The 13691-nt window shown below is 37.2% G+C and overlaps 1 pseudogene; it reads right to left on the bottom strand.

Annotated features, from left to right (window-relative positions):
• Positions 1–1429: 1429 nt before the first annotated feature.
• On the bottom strand, positions 1430–5525 carry LOC123394344 (annotated as a pseudogene).
• Between the last annotated feature and the right edge of the window lie 8166 nt (positions 5526–13691).

Here is a 13691-nt window from a genome sequence, read left to right as displayed (position 1 = left end):
AAAGAAATAGACTTTTGGATACAACCCAAGTGTAAACAATTTCTGCCACAACATTTTGCTAAATTAAAATATGGTCTGAATGGTCTTGAATGCACATTAAATAGTCTACATTTCCATGTTTTCTAACTCCAAAATCTGAGTTTTATTTGTATGTTAGATATCTGATAGATATTCCACAAATATCTCAAACTCAAGATACCTCAAAATGAACTCCTTCTCCTCCCCCACCAAAATCAACTTGTAGAAGTGGATGTGTTAGTAGTAATTATTTAATAATCCCAACTCAATTTATAGAAGTTCAAGGAGATCCATACAATATAGATGACTTGACCAATGTATCTGGGCTTAGAGACCAGCTGGTGTCTCTACCTTCCTGGACCTTCATTCCTTTGATTCTTCTGTTTTTATCAATGTATCATTAAAGACTCTACTCACCTCAAACCATTAAAGTCAAATTTAGCTCCTCCTTTTTCTCCTTACCCAACATTTTAGTGTTGTGGGATCTACATAGTCAAATTCCTATAAATATTCTCTACCATATTTTCTATAGTTCAGTAACACTGTCTTCTCTAAAAACTATTTCCAGAAAATACCTCATACTCCTTCAATTGTGTTCACATCATTTCTTCTGCCTGGAATAACACTTATTTTCAATGTTGTGAAGTCCTTACCAATTATCCAACTAACATGAGCATTACTTTATCTGAAAATCCCTTGGAATTGTTTCTGCATTACTTGTGGCTCTTATTATATGCTTTCTAGCTTTAGAGGTCTATAACTCCTCCTTTAACCTTTGCTATATTATAAGTTTCCTATGGATAGTGACCACTTATTTTCCAGCTCTGTTCTCCCTATATGTGAATGATGTGGTTCTTATCCCCAACAGGACTCAATAAAAGTTTATTGGATTAATAAACTTGACCTATCTGTGGAATGAAATCTAAAGTTTTTAAGATAGATGGATGTCTATTTTGTTTCCAAGCACTTCATTATGGATACAGTTATACCTTTAAGATATTACAAATTTGGTTCCAGACCACTGCAATGAACCAAATATCCTAATAATGCAAATGAACATTTTGGTTTCCCAGTGTATATAAAAGTTATGTTTTTGCTATACTATAGCCTGTTATGTATATAATTGACTTATGTCTAAAAAAGGGGCATATACTTTAATTAAAAAATACTTTTTTTCTAAAAAAACAAAAATGCTAACCATTAGGGTGCCTTGGTGTCTAAGTTGGTTAAGCATCTTCCTTCAGCTTAAGACATGGTCCCAAGGTCCCAAAATTGGGTCCCACATTGGTCTCCCTGCACTGTAGGATGTCTGCCTCTGCCCTCCTCCCACTCTTTCTTACAATATCTCTCTCCATGTTTCTCTTAAATAAATAAAAAAAAATCTTAAAAACAAATGCTAACCATCATCTGAGCTTTCAACAAGTCATAATCTTTTTGCTAATGGAGGGTCTTGCCTTGATGTTGATGGCTGCTGACTCACCAGGGCAGTGGTTGCTGAAGACTGGGATAGTAGTTGCAATTCTTAAAATAAGACAACAGTGAAGTTTGCCTCAACAGTTGCCTCTTCCTCCCATGGATGATTTCTCTATAGCATGTGATGCTGTTCGATAGCATTTTTATCCATTGCTGAACTTCTTTCAAATTGGAGTCAAACCTTCCAAACCCTGCTTCTTCTTTATCACATCAGTTTATGAAATATCCTAAATCTTGTGTTTTCATTTCAACAGTCTCTCAGCATCTTCACCAGGAATAGTTTCTGAATCAAAAAACTGCTTTCTTTTCTTATCCATAAGAAGCAACTCTTTATGTGTTGAAATCTTATCATGAGATTGAATCAACTTAGTCACATCTTCAGGCTCCACTTCTAATTCTAGCTCTCTTGCTATTTCACTACAGGTGCAGCTACTTCTTCCACTGATGTCTTGAACCCCTATGCTTCATCCATGAGGGTAAGAATCAACTTCTTCCAAAATACTCTTCATATTGATATTTTGCTCTCTTTCCATGAATCACAATGCTCTTAATGGCAGATAAAATGGTGAATCTTTTCCAGAAAGTTTTCAATTGACATTGCTCAGATCCCTCAGATGAATCACTATGTATGGCAGCTTAAAAAACTGAAACAATTCCTTGATTCATGGACTATAGAATCAGTGTTGTGTTAGGAGACATGAAAACACATTAATCTCATAGCACATCTCCATCAGAGCTCCTGGTGACCAGGTTCATTGAGTAGTAATATTCTGAAAGGAGTTTTTTGTTTGTTTGTTTGTTTGTTTTTCCTGAGCAGTAATCTCAACCATGGGCTTAAAATATTCAATAAACGATGATGTAATCAAATGGGATATTATTCAACCTTTGTTGTTCTATTTAGAGAGGACAGGCAGAGTAGATTTAGAATCATTCTTGAAGGCCCTAGGATTTTTGGAATGGTAAATGAGCTTTGGCTTCAACTTAAAGTCACCAACTGCATTAGCTCCTAACAAGAGTCTACCTGTCCTTTGAAACTGGCACCAGGCTTCTCCATTCTGGCTCTGACAGTCATTTTTCCAGGAAAAGGCCATTTTGTCTACATTGAAAATCTGTTGTCTAGTGTAGCCACCTTCATGAATTACCTCTATGATATCTGGATAACTTGCTACACAGTTTCTACATCAACTCTTGCTGCTTTACCTGGCACTTTTATGTAATGGAGAAAGCTTCTTTTCTCAAACCTCATGAACCAACCTCTGGTAGATTCCAGCTTTTCTTCTGAAGCTTCTTCACTTCTCTCAGACTTCATAGAATTGAAGGGAATTAGGGTCTTGCTCTGGTTTAGGCTTTGGTTAATGGAGTGCTGTGGCTGATTTGATCTTCTCTCCAGACCACTAAAACTTTCTCCATATCTGGGATAATGATGTTTTGTTTTCTTATCATTCATGTGTTCTGAAAAATCACTTTTAATTTTCTTCAAGATTTTTGCTTTTTTTTTTTTTTTAAGATTTTATTTATTTATTTGACAGAGAGAGATCACAAGTAGACAGAGAGACAGGCAAAGAGAGAGGGGGAGGCAGGCTCCCTGCCAAGCAGAGAGCCCAATGTGGGGCTCGATCCCAGGACCCTGAGATCATGACCTGAGCCAAAGCCAGAGGCTTAACTCACTGAGCTGTCGCCCTCGGCCCGCAAGAACGACAATCAGCCTGGTATGGTGTTAATGCTTCATCTGTTTATTTCGTCAACTTCCTTAGCTTATATGCAGCAGGGTGACCAATAAGGGGCCAAGCAATGGGGAGAGCCAATGAGAGTCCTGTTACTATGCTGATTAAATTTGAAACAGCCAATGACTATGTCCTCCTTTAGGTGGGCTTCACCAGAACATTCGTTGTTTACTTGCAGCGTATTTTGTTGGCAGTGAGCCAAGCGCCATCTTGTAATGGCGGGGATTTTCCCAGCCGGACGCGGTCCCCGACATCTCCCCCTTTTTTGTTTTATGGCAGAGATCGTGCCTGTCTTATGTCATCAGTAGCAGAAAACATCCTTACCTGTCATCAGACACAAGGTATCGATGATCTCTGTCCTGTCTTAGGTTGGTATGTTTCTCTACTGATCTTACCCATCTTTGACTACTGATCTAGCATGCTTAGCCATATCTGGGGAGATGTCCCAGCCTCTATTGACATAAGGGCTTGTACTATAGCTCAGCTCTGCTCTCACTGCTGTGTTCTCTATTGGCGAACTTTTCTGAATAGAAGCAGAATGCCAATAGAAGGAGGACAAGAAGACCAATTGTGCCAGCCCATTGTTTGGTGAACTGGAACATATTGCTGAATGTTTGAAATAGCTCTGGGAGGGAAGCTGGTTGCCCACGCGTACTATTTACTCGCGTTATCTCAGCTAGAAGGATTCATGTGAAATTTTGAAAATCATCAGACCAAGCACCCTGCAAATACTGGGAGAGCTGTTGGGAGGAATTCCTGGCCTTATTAAATTGAGAGAATTTTACAGGGGTAACACAAAGGGCGGGGTAGGAAACGAGGCAACCAACACTCATAATATCTGCCAGGATGTCTACTTGTTCTTGCAGTAGGTCCACTCATTGATTGAGAATTAATAAACCAGCCTTAAGGTGGGCATTCAACTGCAACTGCGTTTGTAAGGCAGCTGCAGTACCCTCAGTTAAAGTATTTAAGGCCTCTGCTGTTGGTACGACAGTGGCCAATGCCATGGCAGCAGCTGTAGCTGCCACAGCGGAGGCTGCAACAGCGGCTATTATGGCAGCAGTGATTCCAAAGTCTCTATTTTGTCGTAAGAGAAGAACTATGGATACATCATCTGTAATAGAAACAGGGACTGGAATGTTAGTGGGAATACGTATGACAACAGCAGAGCGAAAGTTGGTACCGTTCCAGCATTGGGATAAGGAGCAATTGCCATTTGAGCAATTGAGACGATCATCATCAAGATTGCTGCCATTAAAGAGGAGGAAAAGAAAAGGAGGGGCTATGCAAACAGGCGTTAATAGCTGACTCACATCTCGGCTTATGTCCCCCAAGGCATCCTCTGACCAGAGTCCATATAGCTAATGTTCTGGGCGGCAATGGTTTGCTTTTATCTCTTTTCTTAAGATCCTCTCCTAAATGGTCCCATTGCAGAATATTTAACAAACCCTCATCCAAAAACCAAGGTGCAACAGTTTCTACTGTAGTTAGAAATGCTCTGGTGGTTTTTTATTTCAGAGGTGCACTGTTGGCTTTGAGAAGGTCCTTTAAAGAACCCTCCAATCTAGATTTTGATAATTCAGAACCCATCTGGCTGCTTAAGTTAATTTCACAAGTGATAAGAAAATCCCGGCTCTATGGCCACCCCACTTCTTGTTGTGATCTTGTAAAATCCTAGCTCTATGGCCGCCTCGCTTCTTGTTGCGGTCTTGTACAAGATTCCCAACACTTTGATCGTGGTCCCTTCCTTGCTTACCTGTGGTTTTTCTCCTTGCAAGGTTTACTACTCGTTAACAATTCCCAGGTTTCAGCACCATTTGTCACCCTCGGCCCGCAAGAACGACAATCAGCCTGGTATGGTGTTAATGCTTCATCTGTTTATTTCGTCAACTTCCTTAGCTTATATGCAGCAGGGTGACCAATAAGGGGCCAAGCAATGGGGAGAGCCAATGAGAGTCCTGTTACTATGTTGATTAAATTTGAAACAGCCAATGACTATGTCCTCCTTTAGGCAGGCTTCACCAGAACATTCATTTTTACTTGCAGCGTATTTTGTTGGCAGTGAGCCAAGCGCCATCTCGTAATGGCAGGGACTTTCCCATCCGGAGGCAGTCCCCGACACTGAGCTACCCAGGCACCCCAAGACTTTTGCTTTATATTCATGAGTTGGCTAGCTGTTTGGCACAGGGGCCTAGCTTTCTGCCTCTGAGCTTTCAACATGCCCTCCTCACTAAGCTCCATCATTTCTAGCTTTTGATTTAAAGTGAGAGATGTGCAAGTCTTCCTTTCACTTGAACACTTAGAGTTCATTATAGTGTTATTATTTTACCTAATTACAATATTATTGTATTTTAGGGAATAGGAAACCCTAGAAGAGAGAGAGAGAGAGAGAAAAGTGAATAGCACTTCTTTGGTGGGACAGTCAGGACACACACATTTATCAATTTTGTCTTCTTATATGGGCATGATTCATGGTGCTACAAAACAATTACAATAGAAACATTAAACATCACAGATCACAAATCACCATAGCAAATATAATGAAAAATTTGAAATAATGAAAGAATTACCAAAATATGGCTCAGAAACATGAAGTGAGCAAATGCTGTTGGAAAATGGTGCCAGTAGATAAGTTAGTTGCAGGTTTGCCACAAACCTTCAATTTGTTTTAAAAAAAAAAAAAAATGTAATATCTGTAATGCATAATAAAACCAAGTATGTCTTGCTAGAAACTTCCTTTATAGCTCTCTTAAAAGCCTCTTTTGAAGGCAGTTACTCTTCCATTTGCCTCTGTTTTATCCTTGGTTTTACTCAGAAGAAGGTGATAAGGCCAATGCTTGCAACAGGTGAACAAGACTGGTGGTATTACAGTCCTAGCATGGTATGTACTTTCCTCCCACTTAATACTGAGATGAAGGTCACATCAGGCATGGCATTGCAGGAAAGTTGTTAAGCAATTACCTATTTATGTTCTCTAGATTTTGAAATTGGTTTTACTATCATCTGGCCTTCTACATTTAACAACCTCTAAGAATTTTCTCAGAGCTGTCAATCACAAGCACAGGGCCTCTTGGGTCTAGACTCAACCCTGCCATCCCATCCACTTTTTCAAAGGATTAATTAGTTCTGTTCTATCCAACTGAATTGTCTCTTCTCACCTCTCAGTGTAAGTAGGGAGTACCCAATCACTAGGTTTTAAATCTCTTATGTTTTTGTCTTTAGTCCACAAATAACATTTCTTTTATCATTCTTTTTCATTTCCCAAACCTCTTAGAAACTTTGGAAGGTGAAACAATAGAAACTGTAACAGATGCATTTTTTAAGATTAAAAAAAATATTTTAAATATTCTTGTTGGAGGCCAAGAATTATATCTTGTCAATAGCATTTCATGGTTGAGTCATTCAGCCAAGCCACAGGCAAACCTTCCCTTATAGGTTTCACCTCATTACATTTGGATTTATTCAAAGTAGAGTAAGTGAGGTTGAACTGTCCAAAATGTTATATGAGCCTAAGAGAAGGAAAGAAAATGCATCTCAGATTAGCACAATTACCCAATTCAAGCATGACCTTTACTTCTATTTCAATGGTATGTTATATTGTTAGTCACCTTATAATGCTAAATATATTTCATTGGTCTTAAGCTATGAAGCATTACTGGAGATCATCCCACAATGATTATAATGATGCATTATAAATACATAGCTAACTTCAGCTGGGCCTTCAACACTGCTCAACAGCTCCTTTCATTTTTAATTTACCACTGTATTGACTTACCTACATATGGCAAATGTTTTAGATTCTCTCAGAACCCCCGTATTGTCTCACTTCCTATATTCAGATGGTTACTTCACTATTTACTATGAGCCTCAAGACTACTTAATATACTCTTAACTATAACTTTACTAATCTCCTCAAATTTTCTTTTCACAGTTAATGCTTTTTCACAAATAGTCAGTTTCCTTTTCTTCTGCTTACCCTTAGGAGTACATTCCCCACTGTCCTGCTTTGAAGTTAGGCATGGCCATGTGAATTGCTTTGGCCAATGAAATGTAAATGGATCTTTTCCAGATGGAAGTTTTAAGTCAATAGTCAATTGACACATCCTCTTTCCCTCAGTCAGAGTTCTTGACACAACTCCAGATTCTGGCTGTTCTGTTTTGCAGATTCTTGATACCTAGGTGGGACAGATCCCCAGTCTATGCACGTGGACACGAATCATGAGCAAAAAATAAGTCTTTGTGGTATTGAGCCTCTGAAATTTTGGGGTAGTTTGTTATTGTAACAAAAACCTGGTATCGGGAAAAATGGTAGAATAGGGATCTCCAAAAGCTTGTTCTTTTACAAAAGTAGTGAATAAACTAGCAAAGGCGGTCAAAATCAGCTTTATCAGAACTCTGGCAACTGACCAATGAAGTAAATGCTTAACAACAACAACAACAAAATCTAGGTCTCAATAAGGAGGTTTGTGACATTTTTAACTCATCCTTTCCTCTTTCTCTGCTCTCAGCTCAGGGGTAGCCTTGGAGACAATAAGCCACATTTCTAGTACAGGTTTCTGGTACCAGAGGCAGCAGAACAAAACTCATTCTCAAAGAATTATGGCTATTTTAACCTGTCTAGTGGCTCCCTGAAGGACCACCTCAAGGGCTTAACTTTTAGTTTGCCTAACTCAGAAAAATCCCCAGCTGAGGTGACTACTCAGAGGGCATTTGTCAAAACTTTTAAGGGCAAATAAATTGGCAGCTGCCACCTGGGCGAGGAATAACAAGACAAATAATAAACTGAAAAGCTTGGCAGAAAAGGCTGGATATTGAAATGATTGGTAGAAGAACTCTTAAATAAATGGAAAGCTATTCTGTATTTATGGAATGCAAGACTTAATATGGTTAAGTTAGCAGTGCTCTTCAAATTGATCTATAGATTCTATGCTACCAAATTCTAATTCCTTTTTTTGCTGAAATAGACAAGCTGATTCTAAAATTCATATTGAATTGGAAAGAACCTCAAATAGCCAAAGCAATCTTGAAAAAAAAGTACAAATTTGGAGGACTCACACTTCTTAATTTCAAGACTTGATGCAGAGCTATGGTAATCACAATAGTGTGGGATTGTAAATGGCAGACATATAGACCAATGGAATAGGACTGAGAATGCAGAAAAAAACTCATACATCTATAATCAATTAATTCTTGATAAGTGTGCCAAGAAAATGGGGAAAGAATAATTTCTTCAACATATAGTTGGAACAACTGAATAACCACATGCAAAAGAATGATTTTGGACTCTTACCTCATACAATATATATAGAAATCAACTGAAAATGGATCAAAGATTTAAATGTATGATCTAAAACATAACACTCTTAGAAGAAAACATCGGTGTAAATCTCAAGTTTCTTTAATTTAGCAATGTATTCTTAGATAAGATGCCAAAAGCACAAATGACAGAAGAAAAAACAAGTTGGATTTTGTCAAAATTCAAAGCTTATGTATCAAAGGACACATCCAATAAAGTGAAAAGATAACCCACAGAATGACTGAAAGCATTGCAGATCTCCTATTTGATAAGGGTCTAGTATCCATAAGATAAAGAATTCTTATAACTCAACAACAAAAGACAAACAATTAAAAATGGGTAGAGAGAGTCAAATATCATATGGTTTCACTTATTTGTGGAGCATAACAAATAGCATGGAGGAAAAGGGGAGTTAGAGAGGAGAAGGGAGTTGGGGGAAATTGGAAGGGGAGGTGAACCATGAGAGACTATGGACTTTGAAAAACAATCTGAGGGGTTTGAAGCGGTGAGGGGTGGGAGGTTGGGGGAACCAGGTGGTGGGTATTAGAGAGGGCACTTATTGCATGGAGCACTGGGTGTGGTGCAAAAACAATGAATACTGTCACACTGAAAATAAATAAATAAATAAATAAAATTTTTAAAAAGAATCTGATGCTAAATAAATAAATAAATAAAATCTTTAAAAAAAATGGAGATAGGGACTTGAATAGACTTTTTTCAAAAGCAGAAAATGTATGACCAATCAGGGCATGAACAAATACACAACATTATTAATCTTTAGGGAAATGCAAATCAAAATCTCAGTGAAAGCTTCACACCCACTAGGAAGGTAATAATAGTAAAAATAATAAAATGGAGAAGAACAAATGTTCATGAGAATGGAGAGAAACTGGAACCCTCTTACACTGCTGGTGGGAATATAAACTTATCCAGCCACTGTGGGAAACACTTTGGCAATTCTTTTAAACGTTCAACATAGAATTACCATATGACCCAGCAATTTCACTTGGGTGGAATCCAAGAGAAAGTAAGAGTTCAAACAGAAACTTTTACATGAATGTTCCTAGCAGAATTTTCACAGTAGCCAAAAAGTGGAACAATCTAAATATTAATCAACTGGCAAATGAATATACGTAATGTGTTTTATCCATACAGTGCATTATTCAGCTATAGGAAGGAATGAAGTGATGATACAAGACATAACATGATGAACCTTGAATACATTATGCTAAGTGAAAGAAGTCCAACACAAAAGGTCACTTATTGCATGATTCCATTTATATGAAATGTCCAACATTAACGTCCAACATTAATCTGGATTAATGTTCTCCAGGAGTTGAGGAAAAGGAAGTTTGAGGAAGTGACTGCTTAGTAGGAATAGGGTTACTTTTTGGCATAATGAAAATGTTCTGGAATTAGACAGTTGTGATGCTTTTACAACATTGTGAATATACTAAGACTACTGAATTGTGCCCATTAAAATGGTTGAAATACAGATTTTACCACAGGAGAAAAAAGTGGTTTAAAAAAATAATAATAATAAAAAACCTTAGGCTATCCTTATACTTTGCCTCTCTATTTTTATCATTCTCTCATCTCAGAAAATACATACACACACACACACACACACACACACACACACACGCAATCTTTCTTTCCTTACAGAGCTACTCCATCTGCCAGAATCTTTGTATCATACCTGTCTGTTTAATCTGTCCTCTTGTGCCATTAGTCATTCCTCATTTCCAAATTCTTTCTTCAACTACTTCCCCTATACCATAAACAACAATGTCTAAATCTTCCTTACCTTAAAAATAAGAAAACCAAAACAATTCCTTTAGTATTTTTCTCTCAAGTCATTCTTCTATTTGTGTTCCTTCGCTGCACCTAACAAAATATTTAAGGCCAACCCTATGCTCTCTCCTTCTAATTCATTGACTTTCCATTAGTCCTCAAAACTTATCTGGGCTCTGAACCTTTCACTAATCTAATGAAACATTATGAATATATTGGCAAAATCATCCTTCTTACTTTTCAGTCTCTACTGATATAACTGCAGTGTTTGAAACCATATCTCCCTCCTTTCAATTTTCTTTTCTTGGCCCCGGTGACACTATGCTCACCCATCTCTTTCTTGTCTATCTAAACTGTTCTTCTTAGTCTCTTCTGCTGACCTCTCTTTCTCAACCTTGCTTTAGAGAAAACATGTAGCCAGGTTCTGTCTTTAGCCATGTTCATGGCCATCAACTGCCTTGTGTAAAGGTGATATCATTCTTTAAGGATTAATTAAATTTTACTTTCTCCATGAGGACTCTCCAAACCTCCCAAATTAAATTAATATATTTTTGTACTTCTCTCATAGTACTTTTCATGGTATCTTGTCTTATGATAATTATGTCATATACCCCAGTGTATGGTTTTCGATGGGATTGAGTTCTTCATCTCTACATGTCAATTATCACCTAGTATAATGCCTACAATCTCATAATGTTGGATAAATTGCATTTTTATTTTCCTCATCTCTAAGAAGTGAACAACTACAATGTTAAATCAGTATCAGACTTAAGTCAATGAACCATATTAGATATGTATAAAAGTAAATTTAAGGGATTCCTAATCACTCTTCCACAAAGTACCTCTATGGATCCCCTGAAAATATAATTCATGCAGATACACATGATTTAGTATCTGATTGATCAACTATGGATTCTATTCCAGTACTGCTCTTTGAAGATAGGATTATAGACATAATCAAATATGTCAGAAGGTATTTACATTCTCTAAATACTTTAAAACCACTAGTATAGAAGGCAAGGAAATATTTCTGAGAAATCTCATTCAGAGATATGAACTTGCACAATGTGCCAGTCTTTTTTTTTTTTAAGATTTTATTTATTTATTTGACAGAGATATCACAAGTAGGCAGAGCAGCAGACAGAGCAAGAGAGAGGGGAAAGTAGGCTCCCCACTGCAGAGAGCCCACCGCATGGCTCGATCCCAGGGCCCTGGGATCATGACCCAAGCTGAAGGCAGAAGCTTAACCCACTGAGCCAACCACCCAGGTGCCCCAATGTGCCAGTCTTTTAAAACTGTCTTCAGAATTACCTATGATTCATGACTTCAAGCAATATTACTGAGCACCTATTGAGGGAGTTGAAGAAAATAAATACATGAACAAAATCATTTCAGAAAGTGAGTATTGCTATGAAGAACACAAAGTTGAATGAAAGAATAGAAAGTGATAGAACAGAAGATGCATCATGCTTTGTGATGAGGAGATTGTGTGGATATAACATTTAAACTGAGATTTGAAAGCCTTGGAAGCAAAGATCTAGCAATAGAGTTGTGTTAGTAGAGGGAGCAACAGCTGAAAAGCTTTAAGACAGAAATTTTGTCTTGTCTTGTGCCAGGCCAGGAGACATTATAGCTGGAATACGGTGGGTTTGCGGCACTTGGTGAGGTATAACCCCTAGATGGGGACAGGACTGTATTGTAGGTGACACTATCATGTTGGGCTTTTATTCTCTGAGTAAGAGGAAAGCACTGGAGGAATTTAAATGGGTGACAAATGTGATTTGGTCTATCTTTTTAAAATTATATTTTGGCTTCTATGTAAATGTAGAATGAATAGATGTAGGGAAGCAGAACACAATGGCAGACCAGAAAGAGATAACGGTGCATTAGGCAATCATAGATGTAAATGCAAGTATTTGGTTGTAAGAAATCTGCACTTATTTTCTGATTTTCCTTTCCCCTACTTCCTCTTTCATTTCTTTCTTGTGTTTGTCTTTCATTAGGCTAAGTAAATAAGAACTTTTGCTCCTAATAAATGCACAGGGACTGCTCCTTTAAACACAAAGACCTAAGAAATTTAAACAAGGATGTAACAAGGGAGCGTGCATGTATTAGATTTTCTTTAGATCTGTCGATCTGTTTTCTTGAGAGAGTGGGCATATGGACTGGAGCTTATTTCCATGACTAGATTACAGCCTCATAGAACAAAGCCCACCTACATATACAATCTCTTTTTCAGTGATTGCATCTTGTTTATAACATACAATTTTTCTTTAATTATGTTAGCTGGATATTTGTCATTTAGAACAGAAAAATAAAGCAACAAGAAGCATCTAATTTGTTTCAACAACTTTGCTATTTGGCAGATTTCTAAAATCCACATATGCTAATGTTTGTGTTAATTGCTTAATACCAGGATACTTGTCAGAACCAAATACTTTTATAATTAATTATTTAAAACCCATCTAACACAGCAGCATGAATGAAAGCATGAATGGTTTGAAATTTTTCCTGTGATATTTTCTTTTTTTCTAATTGTATTTTAGTAATAATTAATTTGGAGAGAAACTGTATAATGACACATTTAAATAGCCTACCAATGTGTAAAATGCTTATTCACTATGATGAAGATAATTTATCAGATAATTAACAAATATATACTAAGCATTTACCATGCTCTCGGACATGTGTCTGAGACATTATAAGATAACTGGAAGAAAACATAACAAATACACATAAGCTTGTTAGCTCTAAAGTATATGATACTTCTTATTTCCAGCAATAATATTTTTTCAATGTAAATCAAAATCCATTGTCTAGTTAAAATATACAAAAATTACAATGGGTAAAATTAAATCTGACATTCTCATGCTCTTACATGCCCTCTGCTCAAGTTCTTCTCAGCCAATTCAATAATTGCCTTTAATAAATCAGAACAGAAAAAAATCTTCTGTTCTTGGCAATAGAAATGGTTCTGACACTGGCAGACATGATTTTTCTGGATATGATCCTTCTTCTGTCTCATATTTTATCAGCTTCTTGAAGTTATACATAATATCCCTCTCCACTGTGGTAATAAAGTTGAACATTTTACTATCAGGATCTTCATGAGGAAGTCTGTAAGCTCATGGTCTTCTAAATACAGAGGCAGGACCACGTTTCCCTTTTTGTTGGCTGCCCAAGATACCATGAAACACATGAGACTAAAGAACAGCATCATAGGTGATAAAGCTAAAAGCAAGAGATGAATCCTTACCCCAAATTATCCCATTATAAATATCATTACCACCTAGGACAACATAGAGAAAACCCAGCATGTACCTTTTAGAGAGAACTTTACTGAGGCTCCCCTAAACTCCATGGACAATAAAATGGAGAGGTTGTTT

This window comes from Mustela putorius, unplaced genomic scaffold, assembly GCF_011764305.1.
Source record: "Mustela putorius furo isolate JIRA1106 unplaced genomic scaffold, ASM1176430v1.1 tig00003834_pilon_pilon_pilon, whole genome shotgun sequence".
In the NCBI taxonomy this organism is placed as follows: Eukaryota; Metazoa; Chordata; class Mammalia; order Carnivora; family Mustelidae; genus Mustela; species Mustela putorius.
The sequence above is the reverse complement of the archived record's forward strand: the minus strand, read 5'-3'. Positions and strand labels throughout refer to the sequence as shown.